This window comes from Hemitrygon akajei, chromosome 6 (genome assembly GCF_048418815.1).
Source record: "Hemitrygon akajei chromosome 6, sHemAka1.3, whole genome shotgun sequence".
NCBI lineage: Eukaryota > Metazoa > Chordata > Chondrichthyes > Myliobatiformes > Dasyatidae > Hemitrygon > Hemitrygon akajei.
The window spans coordinates 154,889,902-154,917,366 of record NC_133129.1 but is presented as its reverse complement, the minus strand read 5'-3'; the positions used below and the strand labels follow the sequence as shown (position 1 = coordinate 154,917,366).

At 39.5% G+C, this 27,465-nt stretch overlaps 1 protein-coding gene across 6 annotated transcripts in view; it reads left to right on the top strand.

Annotated features, from left to right (window-relative positions):
• Positions 1 to 27,465, top strand: part of LOC140729633 (MOB kinase activator 2) — a 187,609-nt gene that overhangs the window by 119,808 nt on the left and 40,336 nt on the right. The gene's annotated exons all lie outside the window — the stretch shown is intronic.

Genomic DNA, 27,465 nt, shown 5'->3' with positions numbered 1-27,465 from the left:
ATATAACCCTGAAGGTAGTTTTATATAATAATTTTGTACATGGAATCTCAGAAATACCTCTGAAAAATAAACTATCACTACTTCAGCCATTCAGGTGGACATTCAGTGGCTGTTTACCTTCAGCATCATTCATGCTCTCTGTAAGCAGTCTTTGTCTTGCATGTATTCATCACACAAAATTACTGATGCAGTGTGTTCGGTTTTCATCAGTGAAAATCTTGGCAAACTCATCAAATGAATTTCTCTGCTGCTTCATAATCAGCAGGCACTTTATCACCACAATTTAAAAAAAAATTAATGCCATGCCTTAAACTTCTGCAAACAGCCTGCGATTTTCAGTTAGTCAAGATAGATCATTGCTTGTTTTATGATCAGCATACCATTAAGTGCCATATTTTCACTTTGATGCTGATGAATCCACTCTTTCAATACATGATTGAAATCTTCATTTTTCACTTTATGCAGTTTTTTTTCTGTTTTTCATTAACTTCTGTTCATTACATATGTGAGGTTGCTTCTCAGAACTGTCTGTGGTGTGCAGAGACCTAGGAACCTTCCCAATGCCTTGTTGAATTTTCCATTTGTGACATCTTGTTAGCACTCAAAAAAAAATTGGATATTGGAAGTTATTTGATTTTGAAATTTAGGATAAGGTGAGCTCAACCTTTGCTGATTGATTCAATTTTATAAAGATATCACAGTTATTTAGAGTAATGAATAAGGATTTTCTGCCTGGTGAGGCGATTTACATTACTTGGTCTTTTTTTTGGTCTATCCAGCACCTTGGCAGGGCTAAGACAGCATTATATGGAAATGATTCTGTCCAAGCCAAATTAAGAGACTGTTCACTCATTGACAATAATACATATTATATTGGGAAGTTAAACCATGCTGATGCAGCCAAAGCAATTATCACAGGTCAGAGGAAAGAGACTTTTAAAAATAGTGAAAGTCAAAGACGTGTAATTAGGAACATGATTCTAACATGTTTGGTGACAATTTTTGGAATATGCTCAGGCATATCTTGTATGATGTTCTGCCCTTCACCTCAAAATTTAATGTGATATATTTACTAAAAGCTGGTCTATGGGTTAGTGGTACTACATATTAGCTTCCCGAATTGACAAGAAGTTCAATGCGTGATCATGATAATTTGAAGAATATGTAGAATCATATTGCTTCAAGGATCGTAATACTGGAGAGCTATATCTAGCTTTTCTTTAAACTTAGATTACTAAAACTTTAAGAGTTGCACGGCTAAAACAGTGAACTGCTGTAGTGAAAATTAGACTACTTTGAGATCTATGAAGACCTTAATCTTCAGTGTTGCACAGATTCTGGAATTGTCTTTTATTTCTGTGTAATATAGATTCTATGTACATCTATACCATCATCTTCCTTCCTTCACAGGGGAAGTTTTTTTTTAAGAACCTGATTAAATTGATTGCAAGTATCCAGGTAAAAGACGTAGAAATGAATGCTGTTGACGCTCTCTGAGCATCAACAATTCTTGTATAATAGAAAGGGACTGGAGACTTGATTTCTCTTTGCATCTAAAGGTAATAGCCAGGTTGACTCCATTTATAACTTTTGAAATCCTAGGTATCTGCCCGCCAATAGTTCTCAGTTGTTTGTTCGACAACATGCAAGATTTGAACGCCTTGTTTACCCTAGAATGCATTTTGAAAATGTATTTAGTTTAAACAAATGACCAGTAATATACTATTGTATTGTTCATATTTGGTTGCCTATAATGCAAATGTTTAATTTTGTAGGGACATTGAATTAATATACTTTCTTGATTGCAACTCAGATAATAGTGGGCAATAATGTAGCAAAAACTGCATAGCCATTGTTTAATATAACTAAAATGTTGCATGAAATTTTCAAATTAGGTTGCAGGATGTTGGAATGACGATGTGCATCTTTTGAGTAGATATTTTTCCAGTAAAATGTGTCCTAATTTGCAGAATTTTTATGAAAGGAGGACGTCATGCACTGGAGTTACATAGAGCTGGACAATACTGTTATAATCCTAAATATAAGGATAATGTATACTAGCATTCACAAATAAATGAGTGAATACATTTTCAACTGAGGAATACAGATCAAAGTTTCTGAATGAAGCAAGTATGCATTTTTTAATTACTGCAGAATAGACTGAGAGAATTTACTTTATTGCAAAAGTCTGAGTGAGAGAAAGCTATCTCCTATACAGCACTTTGGTATGCTTGCTAGTGATTGATGGGGTGGATTTCTACCACCCAGATCAGGAGTAAGAAAATTGCAGAAGGAAATCTATTGGCATTGGAAATTCAAAAAAATTGCAATAACTTGTGTAATTGTTAGTTGAGCATTCTTTCATTAAAATATGATTATTTATTGTAAATCTTCAATTATGATTTATGGGTTATTGGGCATAGGAACTTTTAATACTAGATAGCTGGTAGCTCCGGTGTATAAATAGCTGTTTGCATGTGACTCATTGATGCCACTTTGCTTGCCTTCAGAAAATGGAGAGGAATAGTTTCTTCCATTATCAATGTATCAACAAAGGAAATACCTCCCATGATGTTGGATTCATTTTGGCCTCAACCTTTTATTTACATCTTGTCTCATGTTGATAAGAATCCAGACATGGGGTCAAATTTCATTTGAGTGATTAGTGGCATCTAGTTCTACTTCTCCAGCACTTCTCTCAGTCTCATGTCCATCTTCATGCTATCAGATTGCCTAACAATTTGTTGATGGCATTCTTTAATTCCCTTATCAGGTCTTAAATCTTTTCAAGTACATTTGACATTATGTTTATAAAGTTTTTGTTGCACCCTTGGAGAACTTCAGTGGTTTTGTAACTTCAAAGGATAACTCTTGTTTCAAGGTGCTTTCATATTATCAAACAAATGTTGTTTTGAAATGATTGCACAAAATGCAATTTACCAGATTTGAATTAGATATATTTTTGTCATGTTCCTGTACTTGAATTGGACAAGCCCTTTCAGTAGTCATTTTGCACTATCCAGGGCCCCAAACATTTTCAAGGTGAAATGGCAATTCAGTTGTACTTCTTCCAGAGTACTACATTCAGTGTTCACAATGCAGTTTCCTGTGTTCAGTTCACAGATGTGACACTGAGGTTTCCTGTCTACCATTTGAATTTTCTATCCCACTCTCACTCTGACCAGTTGGTGCTTAGCCTTATGTACTATCATAGAACAAGCTTGAAGAACAGCACTTCATCTAGGGGCAAGTTGCAGTCTCTGGATACAATACTGAGTTCTGTAACTTGATTTCTTGTCTGTATCAGTCATTCATCTGTGATATTGAAACTGACTCAGTGTTTTTCTGGGTTTTTTTCCCTCTTCAGAACTGGAGGATGTGCCCAGTTTTCATTCCTATTATTTAACAGCATCGGATTCCACAATTTTTTAATTGACTGTAAATGAACAAAATCAGCACAGAAACCGAGTGTAGATAATGAACTGCCTTTGTACAATGCTATTGATGATTGCATCCTCCAAATCTTCATTTTCATCATAACATTCAAGTCAATTATTGATATCTTCAAATTCTTCGTAGTTGCTAACTTGTCAAAATAGTGAAATCATTTCATTTTCACTCTTGGTAATTTCTAGCATCTCGAAGCATGAATACTTGTAACTGCAGTGACAGAACAGTTCTGAATTGTCTTACTGCTCATTTCTCACCAACTGTCTGTGACAAAAATCACTTTTTTCAACACAAACACATCCAGTTCATGCTGTTTAAAAACTGTTTGATTTAGTGTCTAACAGCCATAGGACGTGCACGTGACTGATGCTAGTTAGCAATTTCGGTAAGTCCTCTGTCCCAATTAAGTGGCATAGTGTCCCAAATAAATGAAGGGAATCCTGGGTATTTTACTGATTAGTTTTTGTTCTTTTAGAAATAAGCTACTGCTCTGATTAACTGATGGCACAATTAATAGATCCACTGTATATTCATTTCAAACACAATAAGAGGCAAATGGTAAAAATAATTGAAGCTATGAAATGCCACATGTTGCATGCTGCTGAATATTTTATATTTAGAAGTTTCTGATGTATTTCCCTGCAGCCATGAATGAAGGGAGGTGCTTTTAGAAGTCTGCCTTCCCCCGGAGCTTTGTGGTTCTATGGAATGTGTGGCTGTCTGCATAAGTTTTACAAGACTTAGCATAGGCAGTGTAGGCAATGTAAGCTTCCCTATTAGGACTAAAGATGTATTTTGTCTGCTTCCCAGATAAAGCCATTTTAAAAAAACTTGCATACGAGAGGATTTAAAGTGGTTGCTTAAAAATCAACTGGTCTGTTTTTGAAGGCAAATACCATTTATTCTTCTAAGCATGCATTTTTTCTGTAATCGTATTAAGAGGTTGGAATATGAGACATCATTAAGCTGCCATATAGTACAAGTTCTGAATAGTGAATTCAATAGCACAATGTTATCTTGATATACCAGAATGTTCCTGTAACTAGGCTAAGAGGAAGGAGACTTCACGGCACAGCAAAATACAATGCAGTCCATTTCATCTTTGACATCAGGAATGGAAGTGTCATGTATCTGAATGAAAGTTGATTGACGCTGCCAGTTATGAATTTGTTCGCCTCTGCCAACTATAAGAGAAAAGATAGGCCCAGTTTACCTTCTTCCATAAAATTTTTGATAATTGCAAACTGTACCAAAATGAAAAGTTGTTTGCAATATTTTGTGTGTTATGAAAGCAATTTCAGTTGGCTGTTGCCGTCTGAGAATTCAATTCCATTCCCTGGGTCCAAAGTACTTAGTATTTGTCCTGATTCGGGATCTCCATGGAAAACAGTTTCTTTCCCCCCCCCCCAATAGATCTGTTCGACCCACTGAGTCCCTCAAGCAAAATGTTTGTTGCTCCAAATTCCAGCATCCACAATCTCTTTGTGTGTGTGTATGGTCTCTACTCAGAATGAGGAAAGATGAGTAATATTTTTGTTTCACGTAGGCCTTTGGGGGGGTGTAGAGCTGCAATTTTGAGAACCGTGACATGTAGTTGGCTTCCACAACAGAGAGAGTGTAATGGTGCAGAATGTAGACTCTAACTGTGGGTCCACAAATGAATTCTCCATAGTCTTGTATAAATGCTGAATGTATTTTGCATAACCACTGCTATTAGCTGTGAAAACTTACAGTAAAATTTTGTTTCTCTTTGAAAAGAACCACATGTTTTGTAGTATAGGTGGTATTTTGTGTAGTTTTGGCTTCTCAGAGGTTGGAGTTGCACATTTGTTGCAACAAGGCAGACAGAACTTTTTCATGATGGTGCTCAAGAAGTCTAATTTCTTGGAACAAGATTTCCAGCCTTTTTTCTTAGGAATTGGTGAAAAAAAGTTTTGATGGAAATCATGAAAGTATTCAATGTGCTGTTTCTTATTTGTCACTTTTTTTAAGGCAATCATTCATATACATGATATTTGAGAATACTTTATTTATGGATGTTATGTAGAATGTTGATTTTAATATGCTTGGAGAATATGTCTATGTGTCTAGAAAGTGTCTGGAGAGCAAAAGAATATATGTGTTCAGAAAGGACATGAGTTAACTTGTGCTAATACTGCAGCATCTTCAGAATGTTCTTCTATCTTGTGAATAGTACTTTCAATAATGCAGACTACCATTTTTTTTTAATGAGGAGAGCTTATTACCCTGACTCTTCCAGGAAATTCAAACAGATGTGTGCTGGAATGTAAGAAGAGAGAAGGGCAGATCAGATTTGCACCCTTTACATGGGAATGTCTCCTGAGATGCCAGTCCAATACTAATGGACTTGATTTCCTCACTTACTTCCTCGTTGAGGTGGTCTGCAAAGATAGCATGACCTTCAACCTCTACTGTAATGCTGAGCCTAAACAGATACCTCTTTTAAAACAGAGCTTGGAAAAACCTTTAAAAATTGTGGCATTTCCAGGTGAATCCCAGATTTTCCAAATGAGATGTGTAGCATTCAGTGAAAGACTGGTCACATTTTTAACACTAGCTAAAAATAGTATGATCAGTAGGTTCCTGATGGATTTATGTTATGCCTTGTCCAGTGCAGGTCTTTGCTGCTTTCAAATTTAGTACGAGGAAGTAAGCCAGAAATACGAGGCAGGTAAATTAATGATGTCAATATTTATGGTTGTGCTGTTCGTATCAAATGTTTGATCTAGTGTTGTATTATGAATTGTACGTAATAACTTTCATAACCCTGTACATGATGGGTGAACAGGCTCATCTGTCGTGAATGTATTGTCTGATTAAAAGGATATTATGTTAGTGAAAATGCAGATTTTGTGGTTGCATTATTTGTTTATATGAAAAAGACAAGTTGATTTGAATATATTGCCAATTCAGAGGTGTTCTTTTCAAATTAATTTAACAATACAGTGTGGAGTAGGCCTTTCTGGCCCTTTGAGCCACGCCACCCCAGCAGCCCACGACAAACCCAATTAATCTGAGCCTAATCACGGGACAATTTACAATCACCAGTTAACCTGCCCAGTACATCTCTGGACTTTGGGAGGAAACCAGAAGACCTGGAGGAAACTCACACACTCCACGGGGAGGATGTACAAAGTTTCCTTACAGAACGGCACTGGAATTAAACTCTGGAACGCCCCAAGCTGTAATAGGATCCTGCTAACCGCTATGGTACTGTGGTTTTACAACCAGGGAGCCCTAAATTAAGAATTAAAAGGGACAAGCCTTCCTTTTATATGAGGGGAAAGTAAACAACATGGAGTAATTTACTGGCAATTGTGATCATTTTTGGGCCTTGTATCTAAGGAAAGATGTGCTGGTCCTGAGGTAGTTCATGAGAATGACCTTGGGAATAAAAGGCTTAACGAAAGCTTTGGGCTGTACTTGATGTAGTTCAGAAGAATGGGATGGGGTCTTACTGAAACCTAATGTTTTTTATTTATTTTATTTAGAAATTCAGCCCCAGATAGGCCCTTCTGACCCTTCAAGCCACTGTGCCAGCAACCTACTGATTTAACCATAGCCTATGCACAGGGCAATTTGTAATGACCAATTAACCTACTAAATGGGGCATCTTTTGACTGCAGGAGGAGGTGGAGCATTCTGGGGAAACCTATGCATTTCACAGGGAGGACGTACAAACTCTTTACAGAGGACGCTGGGAAAGAACTCCGAACTCCGCCCCAGTTGTAATATCGTGCGTTGACCGCTACACTATCGTGATGCCCAACCTACTGAATGGCCTGTATAGTGTGGATATGGAGAGGGTGATGAATCTGGGATATTCATTGCAACAGAGGGCTGTGGAGATGAATTCATTAGGATGTGTAAGTTGCTTGGTTGATTGGTAAGAGAGTTTAGTGATTGAATGGTGGAGCAGACTCGATAGGCCATAAAGCCTAATGCTGCTCCAGTATTAAGGTCTTATCAGGGAAAGGTGTTGAAGCATTTCTTTTCTCCTGCCCCCACTCATTTCTTCAACTTTGGGAACCTTAACTACATGCCAATGATATACTGCAATAAAATCCATTTTCACAGTAGATCATATAAAGGTATTTTTGCTTCTCTGTAGCGGCTTTCATAATTTCAGTACAGGCAGTCCCCAGGTTATGTACAAGTTCCGTTCCTGAGTCCATATTTAAGTCAGATTTGTACATAAGTTGGACAAGTACATCTGGTGTTATTTAGCGTCAGTTAGTCAAACGTTTGTCTTAGTGTATAGTATATATTTTACCTTTCTATGCATATAAAACACTTAAACATATGTATTCTAATAATTAAACCACTGCGTTGCTTAGTAATAATTGTAGCTTTCATCGGGGCAAGGCTTTTCACATGCTCCATTATTCTCACTTTATTCATTATCCTTTAAATTCGTTGACCGACTGTAGCCTAACGCTTTTCTGATAACCGATGGCATTTCACTTTCCAAACGCTTTATTATTTCCACTTTATTTTCAATCGCGATCGCTTCCTGTCAATGGAGCAGAAACACTGTGGGTGCAGGGTCCCGACCTCCGCCGGCTCCTGAGGTCCGCTGAGTCTTAAGGACCACTGCACACTGTCAACGGAACAGAAACACTGCAGGCGTTGGGTCCCGAGCTCCGCCGACTCCCGAGGTCCGCTGGGTCCTAAGGACCACCACACTGAGACAGGCTGAATGGTACAAGTGGGGGCTGTGCTGTGTTTGGGTATTTGATCATCCACAATATTCCGCGTGGGAAATTAAACTGGAGGTGGCAGTGTTTTTTTTTACGAGGTCGAGTTGCGAGCTCGACATCAACCCAGCACGGATGGTACGGGATTCACTGGATCGACATCAACCCGGCATGGGAGCGGTCTGTCACTGGATCAAACTCGGAAACCTCAGTTCTCCAGCCCGGCGCTGATCTCACTGCGCCACCAGTTGACCGGAAGAGGGGTGCGGGGTCAGGGTGAATCTTACTAAGAAAATTTTAAGCCAAATACAAAGTTAAGCACTCAACACAGTGTCAACGGCAGTGACTTAAAATGGCGAACGGCGTCGGGATCCGACTTAAAATGACGTACGGCGTTCTCCTTCCTCGGTTCGTAAGTACGAGTTGTCCATAAGTCGGACCTTCGTAACTCGGGGACTACCTGTATATCACAGATTGCCTATATGGAAGTGGCTATTGTGGAAATAGAAAAAAATACTGGAATGAGAAACAAGAGCTGTTGTCTCAGGTGAAAAAACTGAAAAAGAAAACCACTTCTTGTCATGCTTTACCTCTACTTGGTCCTCCTGGCCTCTGCCATTCCCTTACTGTCCCAGCAGCCTTGGATGGCTAGCCCCTTCACTCTTAGTCCTGATGCAGAATCCCAACCTGTTCCTCCCCTCACCTCATTCCAATGGATGTGGTTTGATCCACTCAGTTACTTCAATAGTTTGTTTATTGCTCACAAAACCATCAAATGTGTTGTTCTCGTTCTTTAAAAGTTAAAGTTGCATTGGCTCATTACAGAAGAGTAACTTCAAACACCTGCCCAAATTTTACGCAGCAAAGGGGTTGTTGGCACCTCTGGTGATGAATAACATCTTTATGTAATCTGGTGCCATGTAATCCAAAACATCTTTGTAAATATAAAATATCTGTTGCTTAACTTGTGCTTGCCTGAATTAAAAATGCTTTTATAACACAGTTCAAAAATAACTAGAAGCTGAATTTGAGCATCAAGATGTTGATTCCTTGTGAATCTTTAAATTATGTGGCAGTTATGTATTTAAGCTCCAGTAATTAAAAATACTATTTTAAAAAAAATTAGAGCTTCATAACATTTTGTTTACAACTAAGTACATGTTTATATAGTAAATTTTCCTACTCTAACTTATGTAAGTATTTTCTTAAAATTCTGAGAAAACCTAGCGTGATTAAAAATTAAATTTGCTTTTTCCATATCGCTCACTGTCCATTTTTCTCTGAGTAGTTCAGCCCTGATACAACCTATTACTGTTCTGTAAATATTCAAAACTAGAAAATGCAGAATAGCAAAAGGAAACAAAGGTAGGGATAATTTTTGAAATGACAAATTGAAAATATTTTTGAACCAAAAACAGAAAATGTAGGAAATGTTTATCAGGCAAGGCAGCTTCTATAGAGGATGTGGACAAAACAGTGCCCTGAGTCTTGTTTTCCCTCTTGAGTATTTTCTTGGACTCTGAGTACTGCCAACAGTTTTTGTGTCTGATTTCTAGCATCTGCAGTTCCTTTCGTTTGCTTTTCAAAATGATGGATTTTTTTTAGGAAACTAACGTCAGAATCACAGCTTGGAACATTGAATCAAGCAATTGCAATTGTGGATCTAGTAAATTGCTCATGAAGGGACTTTGGGCAAATGAGCTGTGATTGAAGTACCTTTTGGAATCAGTAAATTGGTAATGTTCCCCAAGTGGTTTGGGGATTGTTACGAATGTGGAGCAACTCTGAGGGGCCGAAGGGTACTAAGTCGCCCCCTCCTTTTTGAGAATCGCAAGATTGCTATTATTTCGGGTCTGAGACCTAGGAAATGAGAGAGATACACAGCATGTCAGGAAATGAGAGAGAGAGACACAGAATACACAACCAGGTGGAATGTCTCCTGACATAAGCGGAACGGAACCACTGATTACTGCCATTGTCTCTTGGAGAAGGAATTGTGTATTGAGTAACTACTATTCATTGAAACCCCTCAGGGGACAACCAGAGTGGTCTGGTTGAGGGATCGCATCATCCCAACCTGATTGACATCTGAGACCCCGTGAGTGAGGATAAAAGAGGGGTCTGGGGAACACCCCTTCAGATGCACCAGGAGAAACTCTAGAAATCCAGTGACAGCGTTTTATAGTGAAAGCCGGTGGGAGCTCATGTGCGTCCTCCCTTGCCTGGGTGGTGGGCTCATCACGGAAGAACGGTTTAGCTAAAGGAGAGGTCACACTTGAACGGCCACGACAACGAGACACCTGACGGATCGAAATCATAAAGGAAAGTAGGCAAGTTTTTCTTTCTCTCTCTCTCTCCAACAATTGCAACACAGCGATAAATGACGGCAGCCTGTGTGAACTGAAGCGAACTTTATATTTCCATCGGACAATTCATTATCCCCTAGACAACGATAGAGCTTATTTCTTAATGATTATTATTATACCCGCACTTTTAGGTTTAGTATTGACGACGTATATTATCTGTATATTTGCATTGATATTATTTTTGTGTATTTTTACTAATAAATACTGTTAAAAATAGTATCACCAGACTCCAACGGACGTCTCTGTCTTTGCTGGTAAGTAACCCAGTTACGGGGTTCGTAACAGGATATACAGATCAGAATGCTTATAGATCTGAGTCCTGTATCTTTACAGGACGATGTATCCTACATCAACGACTGCATTGGCGCTGCCTCTTGCACGCATGCTGAGCTCGTTGACTTCATTAACTTTGCCTCCAACTTTCACCCTGCCCTCAAATTTACCTGGTCCATTTCCAACATCTCCCTCCCCTTTCTTGATCTTTCTGTCTCCATCTCTGGAGATGGCCTATGAACTGATATCTACTGTAAGCCTACAGACTCACAGCTACCTGGACTACTCCTCTTCCCACCCTGTCTCTTGCAAAAAGGCTATCCCCTTCTCACAATTCCTCCGTCTCCGCCGCATCTGCTCTCAGGATGAGGCTTTTCATTCCAGGACGAAGGAGGTGTCTTCCTTTTTTAAACAAAGGGGCTTCCTTTCATCCACCATCAACTCTGCTGTCAAACGCATCTCTCCCATTTCCTGCACATCTGCCCTCACCCCATCCACCCGCCACCCCACTCGGGATAGGGTTCCCCTTGTCCTTACCTACCACCCCACCAGCCTCCAGGTCCAACGTATAATTCTCCGTAACTTCTGCCACCTCCAACAGGATCCCACTACCAAACACATTTTCCCCTCCCCCCCCCTTCTGCTTTTCGCAGGGATCGCTCCCTACGCGACTCCCTTGTCCACTCATCCCCCCCATCCCTTCCCACCGATCTCCCTCCTGGCACTTATCCTTGTAAACGGAACAAGTGCTACACCTACCCTTACACTTCCTCCCTCACCACCATTCAGGGCCCCAGACAGTCCTTCCAGGTGAGGCGACACTTCACCTGTGAGTCGGCTGGTGTGGTATACTGCGTCCGGTGCTCCCGGTGTGGCCTTTTATATATTGGTGAGACCCGACGCAGACTTGGAGACCGTTTCGCTGAATACCTACGCTCGGTCCGCCAGAAAAAGCAGGATCTCCCAGTGGCCACACATTTTAATTCCACGTCCCATTCCCATTCTGATATGTCTATCCATGGCCGCCTCTATTGTCAAAATGAATCCAAACTCAGGTTGGAGGAACAACACCTTATATACCGGCTGGGTAGCCTCCAACCTGATGACATGAACATTGACTTATCTAACTTCCGTTAATGCCCCTCCTCCCCTTCTTACCCCATCCCTGACATATTTAGTTGTTTGCCTGTTCTCCATCTCCCTCTGGTGCTTCCCCCCCTTTCTTTCTCCTGAGGCCTCCCGTCCCATGATCCTTTCCCTTCTCCAGCTCTGTATCACTTTCGCCAATCACCTTTCCAGCTCTTAGCTTCATCCCACCCCCTCCGGTCTTCTCCTATCATTTCGCATTTCCCCCTCCCCCCACTACTTTCAAATCTCTTACTATCTTTCCTTTCGGTTAGTCCTGACGAAGGGTCTCGGCCCGAAATGTCAACAGTGCTTCTCCCTATAGATGCTGCCTGGCCTGCTGTGTTCTACCAGCATTTTCTGTGTGTTCCTGTATCTTTAGTTATCTTTAATCAGATGGCTCTGAGATGGTCACAATGTGTTTGCTTTTTGCTGAAAGGTAAACTATACAGGTTTTCAGATGATTGCTTAGAGATTCCTGTTGGACTCGATGTCAGCTGACCAAGAAAATAATTTTAGACTTCAGGAAGGGGAATTGGGAGCGTATGCACTCATTGAGAGGTCAGCAGTGAAAAGGGGAGCAGCTTTAAGTTCCTGGATGTCCACGTCTTGGACAGTCAGTCCTGGGCTCAACATATTGATGTGGTCACAAAGAACGCACACCCTTCCTCCACTCCAAAGGAAACAAAACCAGCTTATCCAGTCTCCCTTGTAATTGAACATTGAAGATTGGGCAGCGTCCTATTGAATCTCCTTTTTACCCTTTCCGTATGAATCATGGCCTCAGTATAGTGTGCCATTTTCCAAAGTTGGATCATAACTTCCCTGCCTTTGTATCAAGGCAAGTATCCCTCATCAACTGTATCTGCCCACACCTTCAGTTTGGGCACCATGGTCCTTCTATTTCTCAACACAGCTTATGGCATTGCCATTCATTGTGTGTGTCCCACCCTTATCCATTTGCCATTGTTCTGCTCATCTTACTATCTGATCAGCATCATCCTGTACCCTACAAATAAACTTCAGAATCAACGATGCTATCAATTTTTGTTTCATTTCTAAAGTTATTAATTGTATGTGGATTGCAAATGCATTTAACAAGGAACAAGGATCCCAGAGCCTGTTTCTATGGTTTACTAGTGGTCACGTACATTTTAATATTCAACTCTTCACCATCACCCTCTACCTTCCTATTACCTAGTCAATTTGCCAACTTGGCCTGGAGCCTTGGGTTGGGACTGTTCAATTTTTTTTTTTGCCAACCAAAGCTGCGAATGAAGCTCAGAAATATAAATGGATAACCCTGGCATAGTTGTCACATTGTCATTGATATCAAAACATTGCAGGTTTTTGTCTTGTATTCGAGGTGTAGTACTGAAACTGTGGCATTGTTAAAGACGCTGTCATTCAGATCAGACAAATAGATTCTGCTTTTCTGGGTAAAGCATTCCATGGTCCTAACAAAAGAAGAGAACAGTCGTTTTGTGTTCTGAGCAATGGGAGGATCAAATATTCTGGTAAAAATGTTGGCTGTACTGGAAATGAATTGTGTGCAATTGTGTATGATTTCTGAAGTTATCAGATGAATACTGGAAAGCAGCTTCAAATTATTTGTTTAAACACTCTTTAATGGCATTTTATGCTATTTTGAAGCAATTGACATTTTCTCAATTGTAAGGTATTTATCAACTTGATACTTTGAGGATCATCTTAAATTCAGTTGAATATGATGTGCTAAACTATTTGCACAAGCAACTTTGAGGAGTATTTGACATTTACACATAATATCTGGAATTGTTGGTATCGTATGGTTCTGGTTGTCTTTCAGATTGATTGGTAATGTATTCCAGGATAATCTCAATTTATCGGACCATATTTTTTACTTTTCCAGGATCTGCACCTTCAGAGATCTTGAAGAACTGATTTCCAGTGTACTTTGTTTACATGTTTTCCTGAAATGTTGCAGTGGTAGTCTCTTTTTCTACAATGTAATTCTAGTCCTGGTTACAAAACGCAGCAACACAATCTTAATTGGTGTTAACTTTATCAGGACGTCAGTAAATATTTTTGAGTATTGTCCCTGATTTTGTCTTGATTTCAGTCACTGGTTAACCATCTGTTCAGATTCTTCTTCCATTTGACCTCCCTGTCACATGGTCTGTGTCCTTAGAGCATTTTTTTGAGTTTTAAAAGAAATTTTGAAATGGTATCAGTAATGTTAATCTACGAAACTAGGAAGAGAGTTATTTTTATGCCAATATTTTCAGTGTATTTTTAATACAGTTGTCTGGATAATATTGAAGGTTTGAGTTAGAATCTGGTTCCTTTTGAGATCTTTGCAGTTTGAGAACAGAGGGGCTTTGTGAATAGTGGGCTGTTGGCTTAAGTTTGTGGACAAGGTCCCTCCTAGTTTTCAGAGTCGAAGCCAGGCTGGCTGCACAGAGCACATATGATCAGCTCAAGCATGCAACAATTGGTGTAAGGCTTGAGTCACTAAATTGGTAAATTAAGCTGCACAATGGGAACCACTGTTCGTCTGTGATAGGTTAAACTTCAAGAATTGAACTCATTTCCTGTAAAAGACTACCTTCTGCCAACTTTACAGCCAACAATAGCTCTTTCAAAATATAACATTTAACTGGTATTCTCAGTTTTTGTAGTAGCTTTCATTTCTGGCCATTTTAGCTTTGAGTGCATTGGAAATGCTTGATTTTTTTTTGTTTACAAGAGCCTTGTGTTGAAGTATTCCAGGGATCTCTGACACGCAAAGTTAATTTGCCAAAGCAAGCAGAATACCAGTGGGCGTATTTATTTTTACTGGTATTGAGGTCACAAGGATCCTGTAAGTTTGGTGAAAAGATTATTTTGTTCCAACTTAATGAAATCTCCAAATACTGATGTAATGTTCTCTTTAACTTCTGGATTTTTTTTTATCAGACTTGACACATGATTTTTATCCTTCCCCAGTCAAAGATGGGAGTGTTCACCATTACTAACAGAGCACATATCAAAATATCAATACTGAAGTCACACAATCATGTCACAGTAGTTTAGGTACTTAAGCATTTTTAAATGAAGTTCTTTTGAGAATTTTGTTCGTTTTACAAATGACTTATGACATCATATTTTTGATGCTCTAAATATCGTAAGCAGGCTTGATTGTTGTCCTTGGCAAAGATAAAACCTGTAAGGCATGTACACATCCCAACTAGTACCAGATAAATATATTAACCAATTTCTGGAACGTCTGTTTGCTTTCTGTGCATAATGTCTTCACCCACTGTTTGTTCTTGATGAAGGTGGGGGAATATCAGGTGCACATGGATTGCAGTGTTATCGTTTAATCTCGAAACCAAGTTACAGTATTGTACATTACGTGCAAGCTATCTTTTCCCTTACTAAAAGGCTGTTTCCGAATGTCCCCAACTGGAGATTTGGGTACACTAGGAAAATTCATGATTTGTAGAGCTCACTTTAGACTGACCATCCGATACCTTGGAGCGCCATCCTTATCAACTGCTTCAAGTAGTCATGTTAAGGCCTTTTGTAATGGATTCAGATTTATTATCACTGATATGCCATGAAACTTGTTTATTTGCAGCAACAGTACAGTGCAAGACATAAAATTACAAAAAATACAGCGCATAAGAGGAATAGTGGGGTAGTCTTCATGTACCGTTCAAAAATCTGGTTAAGCGGAAGAAGCTGTTCCAAAACCATTGAATGTAGGTCTTCAGGGTCCTTTACTTCTGCTGCAGTGTTAATAATAAGAAGAGGGCATGTTCCAGATGATGTGGGTCCTAAATGAAGAATGCCCCCGATGGTGAGGGGGGTTGTGCCCATGATTAAGCGGGCTTCTTTCACTCCTACCTATTGAACTCTCGTATCAGGCGGTGATGCAACCAGTCAAAATGCTCCCCTTGGTACATCTGTAGAAATTTGCTAGAGTCTTGGTGAACTAGCAAGTCTCCTGAAACACCCAATGAAATATAGCCAGTGGTGTGCTGCCTTCATGATTGCATGAATGTATTGGGCCAAGGATAGATCCTCTGTTGATGCCCAGAAACCTGAAACTGCTCACCCTTTCCACCGCTGACCCCTTAATAAGGACTGGTGTGTGGTCTCCCAACTTCCCTTTCCTGAAGCTCACAGTCACTTCCTTGGTCTTTTTGTTGTAACAGCACTCAACCAGCCAATCTTTCTCACTTCTGTATACCAGTTCATTGCTGTCGGAGATTCTGCCGAACAGTGGTGTCATTGGCAAATTTATAGATGGGATTTTGAGCTGTTACTAGCCACACAGTCATGTGTGTAGATAGTAGAGTAGTGGGCTAAGCACATCCTTGAGTGTGCCTGTGTTGATTGTCACCAAGGGGGGACTGTTATTACCAGTCTGCACTGACCTTAGTCGCACTATGAGGAAGTCAAGGATCCAATTACAGGGGAAGTACAGAGATATCAGTTTTGAAGCCTATTGATTAATAGTGAGGGGGTGATGGTGTTGAATGCTGAACTGTAATTGATAAACAGCAGCCTTACATGTGTATTGCTGTTGCCCAGATGGTCCAAAGCCCAATGCAGAGCCAGGGAGATAGTGGTTGCTGTAGACTTGTGGTGGTAGGCAATTTGCAGTGCATCCAGGTCATTGCTCAGGGAGGAGTTAATTCTAGTCATGACCATTCTCTCAAAGCACTTCACAGCAGATGTGAGTGCTGCTGGGCGATAGTCATGGAGGAAGTTCACCCTGCTCTTCTTGGGAACTGGTATGATTGATGCCTTTTTGAAGCAGGTGGGGACCTCTGACTGCAGCAGTGGAGGTTGAAGATATCCTTGAACACTCTAGCCAGTTGTTCACATGGGTTTTCAGTACCCTACTAGATACCTTGCAAGTATTTACCTTCTTGAAGGATGTTCTGATGTTGGACTCCAAGACAGAGGTCACAGCGTCGCCAGATACTTTGGGTATTCACACAGGTGTAGGTTTATTCTTCCTATCAAAAGTGTGCATAAAATGTGTTGATCTCATTGAGGAGCAAAGTGTCATTGACATTTATGCTGTTAGTTTTTGCCTTGATGATTGTGATGACTTGCAAACCCTGCTGCAGCTGTCATGCATCCAGTTGTGTGTCTGAATTTGTGTGCATTTGCATTTTCACACTCATAATAGCCTCCCAAAGCTCATATCTGAACCTCTTGAAGCATTCAGGATTGCCATTCTTGAACATCACAGATGTGGTCCTCAGCAAACTGCAAGTCTCCTGGTTCAGTCAGGGCTTCTGGTTTGGGTATGTTCTCAGAGGCACACATTCATCCACACAGGTCCTGATGAAGTCACTCCAGACTGTAGCATATTCATTTGGTTCTGAAGATGAATTCCTGAATGGGGTGCAGTCCACAAATTCAAAACAGTCCTGAAAGCGTTCATTTGTCTACCTTGACCTTACCTTGTGCGGTCCTCACCACTAGTGTTAACTTTGTCATAGTTTTCTATCCTTTTGTGAGGTGCTGTCTCTGCAAGCTTTTAATGGAAAGCAATTAATAAAGGCTGGAAACAGGGCAGATAGCATCTGCAGAAAGTACAACGGAATTAACATTTCAGGTCCAAGACCATTTTTTCTATAACTTTCAATTTTGACAGCAGGGCCAACTATGCCATCGATTCTTAAACTCTGCTCCCATATGTCACAACCAGTAATGGTTTTGTTGTCTACAATTTATTAGCCACTGACCACTCAAACCTGGCAATTATCCTTGGCCACATGGCTTGAATCTTGCTAAAGAAACAAGAGGTGCTGCCTTGCTCAGAAAGGTGAGTAGCCAGCAGTTCAAAGCTCCTTTGCTATAGAAAAAGAAAAGTTAAAAATTTGGTCTGGGAAATTGGAATAGAATATAAATATTTTCCTTAAAATTTAAGTTAAAAGTTAACTGAAAACCACTAAGATATGCACATTGTCATGATTATAAATGAGCATCCAGTTTATTCAGAAATAATCTGGGAGGCTGAATTCAGCTTCCTTTCTCTCGAAAAACAAGTTTGTCTCTTTTGTAGATCATAGTCATCTCAAATTCTAATATGTTTGCCAGAAACATAGAACCATAACACAGTGGTTGTCATTAATTATACTTTCAAAATTAATACCAGCAATTTGAAAGTTCATCATTGCTTTTGGAATCTATTTTTTTGAAGTCAGCTCTCTACTCTTTTTGAAAGTGTACTTGTTTGGAGTATACTGTGCTATCACTTAATCCAAAATGTTAACAAAGATACGTCCTCACATGTTGTATGCACTCTTGCTCACCCATTTGTTATGCTTTTAAATTGTGAGTTAGACAGCTAAGAATGGGCATCATGTATCAATGGAGACTGAATGCAATGAGGAGAGAATAGGGGAAAAAGCAAAATAAAAATCTGTCTAGCTACATGGGACAATCCTTTATTGTTTCTATGGGGAAGTTGATTAAGACACTAATTTTGCATATTTTTAATGAAGCCATAATATAAATGTATGAGATTTTGCAAATACAGTGGATTTCTCTATTTGAAACTAGGAAGAAAATAGGCTGACAATTATGATTTAAAATCTTACTATACAATAGTATCAAACTTCAAAATATTTAATTATGTACTTGGAGCAAGCTGACTTTAACATTACCAGGCTAGCAAATGGAACACTAAAGGTTCTAGGAGAGCTGAGACTGAATGTGATAGAATCTAGAGCGAGAAACAGTCTGCATCTGTGGCAGGAAAGGAGTTGGCAGCTTTCAGGTCATGCACTCTCAGGACTTGATTGGTTCAGGGTTTAAAACTGAAATGTCCAAGACTCCTGCACCTCCTGCCTGAGAAGAGAGGGAGATGGGTCAAAAGCAGGCCGACTGGATGGGTTCAGGTTGGGGATCTGGGCAGACACGGAGAAGCGGGCTGAACACCAATTTGCTTTCTGCTCTCAAGCCTCAACTCTTTAATAAGCACACAGTAGTGAGGCTGAACATCAGTTTGTTTCTGCTCTTGCGCCTTGACAGTTTAATCTGGCCTGAAGTCCACTCCAGCATTGGCTGTACCTTTATTCGTGAGAGTCAGATGTACTAAATCCTTAAGGAGATTATAAAATTGCTAGGTCTCACTACCAGTCACAGACCTCCAGCCAGAATAAATCCCAGGAACCACTACCCTCTGTCTTCTCTGGTCAAGCTAATTCTGAATATGAAGTTCAAGAGTCTTCAGAAGACTATAGCAAGTGACATGATTTTCCTTTAACAAATCCATGGCAACTTCCTCTAATCAAATCTCTCATTTGTGTGAATTCTGTCCCTGACTCGGAAAAGTTCTCTGAAAGAGCAAGAAATGTGCCAGATCCTTGTATTCTAATGTAAATACACCTGGCATTGCTGTTTCATGGGTTTTGTGATTCCATTTGTTCAAACTACTTCTGGCATTTTGTTCTCCAGTTTGTAATGTAGCATCTATCTACTAGCAAGCAGGATTTCAGATGTGTAATTGGTTGTAATCAACTGTTGGTCTAGAACTGTCTTCTGTGAAAGTCCCAATCTTGCTTCTTCCATCTCCAGCATCTCGTCCCAGCCTGACTCCTTGTACATATGTTAAAACTGATGGATTTTAATTGTTTCCATTTGGTGACTTTGCATGTTTTGTTTGTTTCTATCTTGCGATGCAGACTTCCTGAACATGCCTTGATATTTTTTTTCCTTGTTACTGAAGATGAAAGGCCAAAGATTTAAAAAAAATAACCTAAGTTGATCATCTTGATAACATGGCTGTCAAAGAGCCACATGTTTGTATGAGTGCTTTGAGAATCAGCCAGCCAAAGGCTAACAAGTCCAGGCACATACGTGTGTTAGTGGAATTGCAGCAAATGTTTAGACCTGAGGATCTGACACTTTTTATTTCCAATGAAGGATTTCTTAAGAAACAAATTAAATATTGCATTTTACAGCATATGTCATTTTGACCACCTACGAACTATTGTTTCTTGTTGCATTTGGTATGGTCACCCGCACCTTTTTATGTTCAGTGGATTCCGGTTAATCAGGGCAGCCACTTATTTGGGACAATTCTTAAAGAACAAAAGCTAATCAAGAAAATAGCTGGGATTTCCTTCTTTCATTTGGGTCGCTGTGCTGCCTAATTAGCGCAGGAGACTGGTGCCAAGCAGTTTCTGACTAGTGTCAGTCATGTGCACGTCATCGTGTACAGTTTTTCAAAGGTGACCGTTTGTGTGTGTGGTCAAAAGCAGTGATTTTTGTCACTGATGGTGTGAGAAATAAGCAGCAAGACAACTCAGAACTGTTTTACTCACTGTGGCTTCAAGCATTCCGGCCTGGAGAAATGATTGTGAGTGAAAATGAAACTATTTCACTACTTCAGGAAGTAAGCAACGAAGAAGAATTTCAAGGTAACAACAATCATCTTGAATGTTACATTGAAATGAAGATTGAGGATGCAACAGTTTCGAAGTAGTGTCACTTGTGTTGCTGTTAGAAACTACACAGCACTTAAAACGAATATATTTTAAATTAAAAAGCAGTGATTTTTGACACAACTTCATGCAGGAAGGCAATGAAGACAGTCCATTATCTGTATCTGTGCTGATTTTGTTCATTTACAGGCAATCAAAAGAACACAGCAGCGTACAGTGTATGAATTCCTCTGTGAATAACAATTAGGAAATAATACAGTCTTATAGTATTAATAATATTGGTAGTATTCTAGTTTGTACTGTATTTCATTTAAATACATAAATTTTTTATTCAGTTAAACAATAGATTTTTAGAAAAAATATTTCTATGAAACTTTGAGTAATTGTGGCAGCTGTTAATTGGGCCAAAATGTACCAGTCCTGATGTGTCCCAATTAACTGGAACTCATCGTAGTCATGAAACTTTCTCTAGGTAGCTCTTACTCCACCGCATGATTCATCACTCCTATGTCTAATCCTTTTCCTGACACGTTGATGAACCTAGCATGCATGTTCCCCACCAAGGATAAATATTTGCTGGTTACTTTATTCTTTTTCTGCTTTCCCCAGTAACTGTATGTAGACTCTTGTAAAACAAATCACACCTCCAGTTTTTACACTTATTATCACTGATGAGAAATTGTTGCTTTAGATCAATTTCAGTTGATCAGCACATTTTGTGCAGCATGTTCATTTAACCTGATACCTTTTTACATTCATGCAACTTTAGAAATCAAATCGGCACAGTTCTTGGGCTTCACTGGAAGCCAGTAACTTTCAGTAATAGTAAGTCCAGTCTGATTATTCTTCAGATCGTTCTGATATTTTGAGTATCATTTTTATACTTAGTAGAAAATCCTTCCCACTCTGTGGTGCACTGTTGAATATTTTAGTACTTGCTCCACAACATTTTGTACTGGTTACATAGAAGGATTGTGCCCTATCAAAGTGCTGTCTTATGGAGATGGGAATTGCAGTGCTTAGTGAGGGTCAAATATTTTGGAAGTTGCCTTCTGGGTTAAATGTTTTCTGGTCAAAACTACACAATACTGATGTTGATTTTAATGAAGATGATAATGTGTGGTGTCTTCCCAAATTTAAGCCGCACACTATAACTTGGGTAACTACTGTACTCGTCTAACATATGTAATAGGGAGATGGCAGAAACAATAGGCCATTACAGGTGACATCCGCTTTACGAATGTTCGCTTTATGCCACTTTGCTTTTCCAAAAGACCTACATTAGTGACCTGTTTTTGCATTACAAAGAGGATTTGCGCTTTTACGAAATTTTTCCCCCATATAAATTAATGGTTTTTTGCTTTACGCCATTTCGGCTTAAGAAAGGTTTCATAGGAACGCTCTACATTTGTAAAAACCTGTATTTAGCTTTGTATTTAATGGGTGGATGTGATGTTGGAAGAGAAAGTAATGCATTTGAAACAGGAGGAGGTATTAACTACCTAGCCAAATTCAATAGATGAAATAACTAGTTTAGATGAATTGCATCCATGCATTTGAAAAGAATCCAAGGAAGATATAGCAGAGGCATTACCTCACAAAGTTAATGAATATGGTCTAGCGAATGCCGAGTTGAGGTGACTGAAAGGATCAGTTGCAAGCTTCAGGACAAAGCTAAAAGTGCAGGACAAGAGTTACCAGTGGAAGGAGGTGAGAAGTGCTCTTGAAAAGTACTACTGCTCACAATATATCAAGGCTGTAAAAACAAAAAAAAAACTTGAATCTTAGGGTTTATTTCTTGAAAGAAAGAACTGAAAAATAATTTTATTGCTAAAAATGTTTGCAACTTGCATAGTGCTGCACACAGTTTTCAGTCATTGGAAAAAAAGAGGAGAGAAGGTATATGAGGCTAATGCTAGTAAGAGCATATAGTACTAAGAAATGATAAAGAAAGTGAGAAAAGATGGCTGAGGACTGATCAAGAGTTTTGATGGATAGAATACAGTGATGGTTTCCACATGTGGGAAAGAACATAAATGTGTAAATAGAGGCTCTCATTATAAGATAGTGACCAAGAAATCCAGAAGGGAATACATTAACAAATCCTCAATGGCTCATTGAAGTAAGAAGATGGAATTTACCACAGAAAAAAATAGTAAAGATGCATTTAATGGGAGGCTAGACTAGAGAGAATACAAGGAATAAGGGAATAAGAGTGTTGTGCTGAAAGATTTAGCTAGGGAATGGAGGTTTACTGAAAAACTTAGCCATATTATGCAGTTTTCTGCTGTTGTCTGATGTAGCTTAGGTGTGATCTATTATAGGTTAATAAATAGACCATAGACCAGGAACAATCCCTTCGGCCCACAATGTTGTGCCAAACCAACTAAATTACTAGTCAAATGACCAACTAAACAAATCCCTTCTGCTTACACAATGTCCATTTCTGCCTATTTCCCTCACATTCGTGTGCCAATCTAAATATCTTGTAAAATCCCTAATGTTTCTATCTCTACTAAGATCCCAGGCAGTGCATTCCAAGCACCTGCCACTCTGTTTAAAATAAACTCCTCTACCCCCTCCTCCACTTCTTCTTTGAACTTGCCCTCTTTCACCTTAAATGCATGCCCTCTGGTATTAGACATCTCAACTCTGGGGGAAAAGATTCTGTTTGTCTACTCTATGCTTCTCAAACTCTTATAAACCTCTAACAAGTTCTCCCTTCAACCTCTGCTGCTCCACATATATCAACCCAAGTTTGTCCAACCTCTTGCTATAGCTTATATCTAATCCAGGCACTATTCTGGTAAACCTCATCTGCACCTCTCTCTAAAGCTTCAACATCTTTCCTGCAGTAAGGCGGCCAGAACTGTATGCAGTACTCCAGAAGCAACCAAACTAAAATTCTATAAAGCTGCAACATAACTTCCTGACAATTGAACTAAATGCTTTGACTAATAAAGACAAGCATGCCGTATGCCTTCCTAAATACCCCATCAACCTGTGTAGTCACTTGCAGGGAACTACCACCTCTTTGTCCCACTACTATCCCACAATTTCTGCCATTTTCCAATCCCAGCCAACCTAACACAAGATTTGACTTTATACTTTCCCATGTTGACTGTAATATCTACTTCCAACTTAGTAAGTGCCTGTGTTGCTCTATCATCTTCCCTTTCTTTACCTAATATACCTACATATACAGCTACCTGACAAAACTGTACAACTATTCCACACTCACCAGAACATATAAATTATAATACACTTCTATCAACAGATCAGGTCTTCTTGAATGCTTAAATTCCAAACTCTGCAATATCGAGGCATAATCTGAGCAGATCACGACTCTATTTGGCGTAACTTGTTCATCCCATTGCAGGCTAATGATAATGGCCATAAATTCTACTGCATAGACAAGACAACCCATCTGTCAGCCTTTTACCCACCTCAACATTAAACTGGGGGTAAATATCCCTAAGCCTATCCGGTTTCTAACTGGGTCCTTAGAACTGTCTGTAAAAATAGGCAAAAAGGAAAAATACTGCTGCTGTAAATGATCAGAAACCCTCTCACCACCCACAAGACCCTGCCTATCCCCTAGTAACATCAAATCTAAACCCACATCTGGAAATTTCCAGGATGGAACTCCTGGTCCAGCCACAGTTTGACTAATCTGCAAATCCCCAAGACCACACTCCTGCACGTATTCCCTAATTATCTGCCCAAAACATAGAACCATAGAACATTACAGCACAGAAACAAGCCTTTTGGCCCTTCTTGGCTGTGCCAAACCATTTGTCTGCCTAGTCCCACTGACCTGCACCTGGACCATATAAGATGCCGAACTTTAAATAACTTGAAAGCCTGTTTCATGGAAAGGAGGTCTGCTGTCACTGCGTTTGGGTTAGCACTAACTTCGCCTCGGGGATCATCGCGTGCAGGCGCTTCTCGGAAACAGTGCAAGGCTTAAGAAGAGCTCGCAAACCTTCAGGAGGGTTTGCCCAGTTTGAAAACATAACAGTCGGAGACCATAACAGCTCATTAGAGAAATGGAGACTGTGCAGGTCCGAATTCATCTACAGAAGTTCGAGAGGCAGCCAGTTTTTTCACCTTATGACTAAGGACTTGTGAAAAATAAAAGGAGGAAAAAGGAAAAGTTGTTTGGTCATTGAGTGGAATCCGGTTAAAAAACCTTCGGGTAGGCGCATTCAATCTCTTTCAAGTGGGGAAGCTGCACATGTTCAAAGAAGAACAAGAACTCCGACTTGACAGTGAAATTTACCAACTCTGCTGGTATATTCCCAACGATTCATTAAAACTGAATTAATCAAATGGGATATTCTTCCCCCCCCCCAGTACAGAATGCAAGGCTCAATTTTTCTTTCAGTAGGTCAAGAGGTGTCTCGCTTAGTTCAAGTCCCAGGGCATCTCTTGGTGTGGTCCAGAATGCTCCATTACAGGTTCTAAGTTCACTGGCCTGTAGAACACCTAACCTATATAAAATTGAACAAACTTATTAAAGCGTGACTAAGTGTCAATAAATACCCCTAATAACTCCCCAAACATACCCAGCCACACAGCATGTAAAGTTAATGACCTGCTTACATTTATTCTCCAAAAACTGCGTGTTCTCCAAGTAAGTCTCACATCCAGCTGTAGCCCCAATTATTTAAACATAGGAACCCTAGATAGCAAACAGCCATACAGAGTAAAGTGAATACCAACCTATGTTTCTGAGTAAGAACCATATATTTTGACTTAAACAGAAATTTTAAAACCCCAGTCCAAAGACCATTTTTCCATTGTTGATAACACTGATTGCACAGACCTTATCACATAACACAGTATTACAACCCCTTTTCCCATTATCAGCATATAAAACCAAACCGCCTGTCCTGTGCTCTGTGCAGTTGGTCTTTAAAAATCCCTCCACATGTCGAATGAGGACTTGCTCGAAAACAGCTGTTCCCAATTAATCTTTCAAGTTCCTTATGCTCTCATAGTTTGCTCTGCTCCAATTAAATACTGTCTCGCGAGGTTTATATTTATCGTTATCTATAGCTGTCTTAAAACTTAAGGAGTTATGGTCACTGTTCCCTAACTGCTCCCTCACTGAAAGGTCAGTCACCCAGCTAGGCTGATTACTCAACACCAGGGTAATGAAAAAAAATGATATTATTACCAGATTAAAAAGAAATTAGATTTCTCAAATTGAGTTTGCTTCACACTGAATTTCCAAATGGTAAGCAAATTTTTTAAAACTTCATCTTCACTGATGTGGGTGCACAATTGGTTCATTTATGCAAAAAAGTTAAAATGTACAGGCCTGAGGTTCTGAAATCTAATAAATATTGAGGCTAGTAACAGATACCATGTGGACGTGGACTGAGGAAATGAACAAATATGGAGTAGAGGAAATGTAATACAGAGGAAAATGAATTAATAAATTTGGAAGGATGAAAGGAGAAAGATTATGCTTGTTCAGAACCAGATTTATTATCACTTACTTTGGTGTGAAATTTGTTGTTTTACAGCAGCAGTAGAGTGCAAAATCTTAAATTTACTATAAATTACAAAATTAAACAACACAAAAAAATGACAATATTATGAGTTTTAACTGCAAGAAAGCAGAGAGTGGGAGGATTTGAGATGGGTATATGCAATCAAAAGGCTGTATAATTGATGGCACTGAGTGCAAAAGCAATGGAATTATGCTCAACAGTTTAAAAAATACTAAAGGAATAATAGGCACAGAATTGGCTCTTTAGATTTGTGTTACTCAATTGAGGCAAACATCAGAAATGATGCCAGGGCCCTTGCACATGTACAACAGATTAATGACTATAATATAAAGCTAAGGACCTCATTTTTCCTCCTTGGGATTTTGGAGATAATGTTGTTTGCCTTGGAACAGATAAGTTAGATGGGGTTGCCAGCTGCCAGTTTGTACTCCTTCCCCTCCCCTACATTCTTATTCTGGCTTTCAAGTCCGGATGAAGGGTCTTGGCCTGAAATGTCAACTGTATTCCTGATCATACATGCTGCCTGACCTGTTGCATTCCTCCAGCGTGGTGTGTGTTTTGCTCAAGATTTTCAGCATGGGCAGAATCTCCTGTGTTTCAGATGAAGTTGCTCTAAGTCATAAATGATATTTTGAATATTTACATTAGAGAATACAGATTTCAAGTAACCAACTTAACAAGAAGATTCATTGGTAACTTTGTAAATAATTGGTAAATTGTTTTGTAATTGTCACAGGTACCGAGGTACAGTGGAAAGGCTTATTTTATGTATTGTTCATCCAAACAGTACATTTGATGTAGTCCAAGGTAAAATAACAAGAGAATTGTGGAATATAGGATTACAGTCACAGAAAAAGTGTGGTATGAGGTCAAGAACCTATCTTACTGTACTAGGGAAACAGTACAATACCGGTTATAAAACTAGATAACAGCTGACCTTGTGCCTGGTGGTATGTGCTTTCAAGCTTTTGTATTCAGATGTCTAATGGGAAGTGTGAGAAGAGAGAATGTGCAGAGGGGAGGATCTTTGATTGTATAAGGAGGCAGCCAGAAGCGAGGCTGGCTTCTGTGATGTGCTGAGCAGTGTTTACAACTGTCTGCAGTTTTGTGTGGATATGGGTAGAGCAGTTTTCATAGTAACCTGTGATGTATCCTGATAAGATGCTTTCCATGGTGCTCCTGGTGAGAGTCAAAGGTGACATACCATATTTCTTTAGACTCCTGAGGAAGTAGAAGCGCTGGTGAGGTTTTGTTTTGGCAGTGGTGTCTATGTGGTTGGACCAGGACAGGCTCTTGGTTGTATTGTCCGAACAACTTGAAGCTTTCAAACCCTCTTGATCTCAGAACTGTTGATGGAAAATGTACACTGCCCCTCCCTCCGAAATCATTGATCAGATTTTTTGTTTTGCTGGCATTTGAGGGAAAGATTGATGTCATTTTTGGAAGAACTTGGATAAATTTGGGGAGTGGAAGATAATTCCATAGTGTAGAGCCAGAGCCAGGAATGGAGTGAGAAAAATAAGATTTTTCCAAGAGCCAGCACAGACATGATGGGCAGAATGTGCTGTATCACCCA